Source organism: Grammomys surdaster, unplaced genomic scaffold, assembly GCF_004785775.1.
Source record: "Grammomys surdaster isolate TR1022 unplaced genomic scaffold, NIH_TR_1.0 220, whole genome shotgun sequence".
In the NCBI taxonomy this organism is placed as follows: Eukaryota; Metazoa; Chordata; class Mammalia; order Rodentia; family Muridae; genus Grammomys; species Grammomys surdaster.
Window position 1 is genome coordinate 15,872,996 of NW_021604665.1, and position 6,692 is coordinate 15,879,687.

General features: G+C 41.9%; 1 pseudogene across 1 annotated transcript; it reads left to right on the top strand.

Annotated features, from left to right (window-relative positions):
- Positions 1–2,732: 2,732 nt before the first annotated feature.
- On the top strand, positions 2,733–4,460 carry LOC114625728 (annotated as a pseudogene). Its single transcript, XR_003712116.1, has one exon. The product of XR_003712116.1 is annotated as an elongation factor 1-alpha 1 pseudogene (transcript).
- Positions 4,461–6,692: the final 2,232 nt, after the last annotated feature.

Sequence of the window (6,692 nt, forward strand, 5' to 3'; positions counted from 1 at the left end):
CCAGTTCCCTCTCTGCTTCACAATTGAAGATGTGGTCACTCAGCTTCCCGCTCATACCTGCCCACCATGACACACTCTTGTCCATTTGGAACCAAAAGCCAAAATAAACTCTTTCATATGTTGCTTTTGTTCCTGGTGTTTTATCATAGTATAGAAACATAACAAATACAACAGGTCAGAATTCAAAAGATTATACAGGTGCTTAGAAGTTGACTTTAATCTCCCACAATCTCAATTTTGTTTTCTTAACGTGCCTGGTTTGCTGTTATCATTATCTGGGGGTTTTTTGTTTGGTTTTTGTTTTGTTTTAGCATTGTCTACTACTAGAAGAAAAATATTTAAAAATTCTGTGTGGGTTTAAAAGGCAGTGAAATCCAATAATAATGTAGAAACTAGAAACAAGCAATCCATATTATCATTTTGTTAAACCACTAATCTCCATCAAACATAAAATCAATGTACTTACTCAGCCTCAGAAAGAATTTACATTCAAATAAAGAGGAAGAGAAAAGCTTTATTACAGCTTCACCAGAAAGAATGCCTAGCCACGATGAGATACAATACTGAGAATTTAAAATTGTGTTGTTTAAAGCAAAGAAATGTTCGGGAGCACAGAGGCAGAATTAGCATGATGTTCTTCCTATTTAATTTATACAATTATCAATCATAATAAAACTTGCTTTGTGTAAACTTTTCACAATCTCTCTGCTTCCCAGTTCCTGCCTTATCAGTGAAGAAACAGAACTCCTTGGTACTAAAAGCAGAAAGAAATCCTTCCAGCACTCTGAATAGCTCTTAAGCCACAGTTATTACAACTTCAACCCTTTTATACTAAATGGCAGTTTCAGTGAAAATAATGACGGCCTCACAAGAGCAGCAGGTGGGAGAACCATCGCTCTGTCGATTCTTATTTAGAAAAAGACTTTAAGGGAAATCTTATCTTGAAACTTAAAGATCATAAAGACACTTCTCTTAAAATGAGGTGCATGGATTTTGTACTGCATCAATCACATATCCCCTTCTCCATGACTGCTTTGAGGACTCAATATCTCCAAACACACTGCCAAACAAGGGCTCTGAAAATGTCTTCATTGATTGGCTACTCTGCCCAATGAAAAATTATTTTTTTATTGGAAATGGCTGTCAGAGCTATTTTTACTGCTCTCCTAAAGGCTCCATCTGTAATCACATACTACACGTCTCTGCTCTGAGAGAAAAATGAACTAGATGAATGCTTCTCCTCTTCAGATTGCATTCTGGGCCATTTTAGAGAGATCAGACTGTGGACGCAAAAGGAAAGGATGCTCTGAACTGGTTCCTTTCTCCAGGGGATCATTACACACTTAAAGACAGGTAAGTCAATAGGGAGAGGAGGCTTGCAGACCCGGTACAAGTTTGTTCTGTTTAGTTTAAAGCTCTTTAGGACACTGTCCCCCCATTCAACTTCAAAGTGCAACAATAAAATACATTAAGGCTTTGGAAAGGACTTTATTAATACCACATGAACTAAGAGACAAATAAGCAGAAACCGTAGCACATTTCTGGAATCCCAGCATTTGAGAGGCTACTATAGGAGAATTGCCACAAGGTTTGGGCCAGCTTAGTGAGTTCTAGGACATCCTGGGACACATAAGATCCTGTTTCAAAAGATACAAAGGGAGTCAGACAGAGATAAATAGATTTACAGCATGAGCCCAATGACGTAAGTTGGATCTCAAACCACAGTGGCAAGAGAGAATTGCTGCAGAAAGCTGTCTTCTAACCTGGACACGTGTGTAATGACATGAAGAGGTGCACACATGCACACACTCATTGGAATTTTTATTAAAAAACAGACAAAGGGGTATTTTTCTCTTCTGGTCCCAGGTGCTTTGGGAGTTGTAAATTACCATGCAGACATGGCCAGGTCCAAGAACCACACCACACACAACCAGTCCCCAAAATGGCATAGAAATGGCATCAAGAAATCCTGGTCACAAAGATAAAAATCTCTTAAGGAGCCTGACCCAAGATCCTGAGGAATGTTCATCATTTTTGCTAAGAAACACACACACACACACACACACACACACACACATAAAGTCTGAAGAAGATGCAGGAAAACAATACGAAGGCAGTGAGTGCTCAGAGACTATCAAGGCCCTTGTGACATGTAAGGTGGTTAAACCCAAGGTGGCAAATGTCCCAAACTCCAAACTCCCCTGACTTGCTTTCATTGCCCAACCCAAGCTTGGATTTGGACCTACAGAGCCAAGGATGGCAAGCACTGCCAACCAAAACCCAAGGGTCAAACCAACACCAAAGCTTAAGCTACAGCTCAGGCACCCAAAGGTGCCCAGGTGACAGAGAGCCATCTAGGAAAAGCTATGGCAAGCAAGTAAGCTTCCTGGAGATGGCCACCATTTTTGCATGGCTGTGATGGGTGCACTCTGGAGAAACACAACCCAGAGACTTCGACCCAGGACTGCTTCTCACTACATATATGACTTTCCTGCCACTACTACATAGCCTGGGCATCAGCCTATCTTATTTGGCAGATTTCTTGCAGGTAAACATGAAGATGAACTTTCATGAATTAATGCTGTTTATGTGAATTAATGACTTTATAGAGTTCCTGATTTGATTCAGATAATTTTAGGAAGAAAGTGTAAGGAGATGATTTTAGTTGTTTTGACAGAAAGATGTAATAAAGTTCGAATCAAGAACAGAATGTGGCTTTTTCGCAACGGGTTTGCCGTCAGAACGCAGGTGTTGTGAAAGCCACCGCTAATTCAAAGCAAAAATGGGAAAGGAAAAGACTCACATCAGCATCGTCGTAATTGGACACGTAGATTCCGGCAAGTCCACCACAACCGGCCACCTGATTTACAAATGTGGCGGGATCGACAAACGAACCATCGAAAAGTTTGAGAAGGAGGTTGCCGAGATGGGAAAAGGCTCCTTCAAGTACGCCTGGGTCTTGGACAAACTGAAAGCTGAGCGTGAGCGTGGTATCACTATTGACATCTCCCTGTGGAAATTTGAGACCAGCAAATACTACGTGACTATCATTGATGCCCCAGGGCACAGAGACTTCATAAAAACATGATTACAGGCACATCTCAGGCTGATTGTGCTGTCCTGATTGTTGCTGCTGGTGTTGGTGAATTTGAAGCTGGTATCTCCAAGAACGGGCAGACCCGTGAGCATGCTCTTCTGGCTTACACCCTGGGTGTGAAACAGCTAATCGTTGGTGTTAACAAAATGGATTCCACCGAGCCACCATACAGTCAGAAGAGATACGAGGAAATCGTTAAGGAAGTCAGCACCTACATTAAGAAAATTGGCTATAATCCTGACACAGTAGCATTTGTGCCAATTTCTGGTTGGAATGGTGACAACATGCTGGAGCCAAGTGCTAATATGCCTTGATTCAAGGGATGGAAAGTCACCCGCAAAGATGGCAGTGCCAGTGGCACCACGCTGCTGGAAGCTTTGGACTGTATCCTGCCACCAACTCGTCCAACTGACAAGCCTCTGCGACTGTCCCTCCAGGATGTCTATAAAATTGGGGGCATTGGCACTGTCCCCGTGGGCTGAGTGGAGACTGGTGTTCTCAAACCTGGCATGGTGGTTACCTTTGCGCCAGTCAATGTAACAACTGAAGTCAAGTCTGTTGAAATGCACCATGAAGCTTTGAGTGAAGCTCTTCCTGGGGACAATGTGGACTTCAATGTAAAGAATGTGTCCGTCAAAGATGTTAGACGTGGCAATGTTGCTGGTGACAGCAAAAATGACCCACCAATGGAAGCAGCTGGCTTCACTGCTCAGGTGATTATCCTGAACCATCCAGGCCAAATTAGTGCTGGCTATGCTCCTGTTCTTGATTGTCACACAGCCCACATAGCATGCAAGTTTGCTGAGCTTAAAGAAAAGATTGATCATCGTTCTGGTAAGAAGCTGGAAGATGGCCCCAAATTCTTGAAGTCTGGCGATGCTGCCATTGTTGATATGGTTCCTGGCAAGCCCATGTGTATTGAGAGCTTCTCTGACTATCCTCCACTTGGTCGTTTTGCTGTTCACGACATGAGGCAGACCATTGCAGTGGGTGTTATCAAAGCTGTGGACAAGAAGGCTGCTGGAGCTGGCAAAGTCACCAAGTCTGCCCAGAAAGCTCAGAAGGCTAAATGAATATTATCCCTAACACCTGCCACCCCAGTCTTAATCAGTGGTGGAAGAACGGTCTCAGAACTGTTTGTCTCAATTGGCCATTTAAGTTTAATAGTAAAAGACTGGTTAATGATAACAATGCATCATAAAACCTTCAGAAGGAAAGAATGTTTTGTGGACCATTTTTTTTTGTGTGTGGCAGTTTTAAGTTATTAGTTTTCAAAATCAGTACTTTTTAATGGAAACAACTTGACCAAAAATCTGTCACAGAATTTTGAGACCCATTAAAACAAGTTTAATGAGAAAAAAAAGAATAGAATGTGACCCCTCCTCACAGGATAGTAAGTAAAGGCTGGATAATTAGGAACACATGAGCTTTCACAATTACGCTAAGAAGAGAAATGTGCTTGGGACAAATTTGTGATCAAGAAAAAACATTCATTCTAGGTTGGGTTCAAGGATGAAACCAAAGATGTCTTTGTGAAGCAAGGCCATGTGAAACTATTGCTGTGAATTTATAATGAACTTATAGAATGAAACACTGCTTTGAACTTACTATCAACAGTCTTCTGTAACTTTCCTTTTGTGTAACATTTTATTTATGAGTTGATTTTATAAAGAGCTTTTGTCTAAGAAGGTCTAAATTGTCAGAGAGAAAAAATAAAGTGTGGCTCGGGGCTCTGCTCCAGCCATCAAATGTATAATGTGTGTGTGTGTGTGTGTGTGTGTGTGTGTGTGTGTGTAATATATATGTGTGTGTGTACATACATATATACATATATATATATATATGTCTGTCCATATATATGTGGATACATATGTATATAGGTATATGTGTACATATATAAGTACGCATGTGCACTTGTGAAATTGATGAAACAGGTGATTGGGCCCAGCCAGAGTGTGTGTGTGTGTGTGTGTGTGTGTGTGTGTGTGTGTAAGAGAGAGACAGAAGCCGGGCAGTGGTGACAGACGCCTTTAATCCCAGTACTTGGGAGGCAGAGACAGGTGGATTTCTGAGTTCAAGGCCAGCCTGGTCTACAGGGTGAGTTCCAGGACAGCCAGGGCTATACAGAGAAACCCTGTCTCAAAAAACAAAGAGAGAGATAGAGAGATAGAGAGATAGAGAGATAGAGAACCTTCTTTCCCCTTCCTTTCTTTCTTTCTTTCTTTCTTTCTTTCTTTCTTTCTTTCTTTCTTTCTCTGATGCTTTCACCTGGCCAGTAAGGGCCCTTGAACTGAAAAGAGCCCAAGTAACTAAGCCTTTTTTCTTAATACTCTGCTGCTATCAGCAGGAGATAAACTGCCAGAACCCAGAGGCTTTGGACCACAGAATAGTAGAGTTAAAGAAAGAGTTAAATTGCCAGAAGCCAATGGTATTTGGCCACAGAATAACAAAGAGTCGAAGAAAGAGTTAAAGTGCCAAAAGTAAGCAGCTTCATATGCCTTCCCTTCTCTGCCTTCTTCAGGGACCTGACTAGTCCCTGACACCCAGGCCCTTGTGAAGGCCCCATAAAAGGGCTTCTATCTGCCAACATAAAAATAGATGGATGGGCTGGTCCGCTGTGCTATTTTTACAAATAAACTTGAAGAAAGATTTATTTTAAAACAAACAAAAAAAATCTAATGAGTCTGGAGAGATGGTTCAGTGGTTAAGAGCACTGACTGCTCTTCCAGAGGTCCTGAGTTCAACTCTCAGCAACCACATCATGGCTCACAACCATCCATCCGTAATGGGATCCAATGCCCTCTTCTGGTGCTTCTGAAGATAGTTACAGAGTACTTGCATACAATAAAAAAATCTTTTTTTTTTAATCTGACAGAGGGAGCTGAAGCAATGGTTCAGAAGTTGCTACCAAACCTAAGAGCATCTGTTGCTCTTGCAGGGGACCCAGGTTCAATTCCCAGCACCCACGTGGTGGCTCACAACAATCCATAAAGCCAGTTCTAGGGACTCCAAAGGCATGCATGTGGCACAGATACATCCATGTGCAGGCAAAATATCCAAGTAAAATAAATCTTTTTCAAAAATGAGCAGACAAAGGCACAAATAACAATTATCACTTGTGTTCTCGTGAAAAAGATAAGTTTTTGTTCAGCTAAACACTTATTTGGCATGGGTCTTGGGAGATGGTTCAATAAGCTTGTTGTAAAAGTTGAGCCTAAAGTTCAAATTCTCAGAACCAACAGCTTGAAGGGCAGCTAGCCCGCTTGTATGCATCAGCAAAACAGCAGAGATACACGCCTTAAATAAAGTAAAAGGCACTGAGCAGCACCCAAAGTTGACTGTCCTCTGTCTTTCACACGTGCCTGCACTCACATTCACAAACACATACATGTGCTTGTGTGCACATGTGCACACGCACACAAACACACAGACACAAAAAGAAGAGGAGGAGGAGGAGGAGGAGGAGGAGGAAGAGAGAGAAAGAGGGGGAGAGAGAGAGAGAGAGAGAGAGAGAGAGAGAGAGAGAGAGAGAACTAGCAATATATAGGGTGAACTGGAAGTCTTACAGTTGGCCCTACTTCTAAAGACTCTTGAA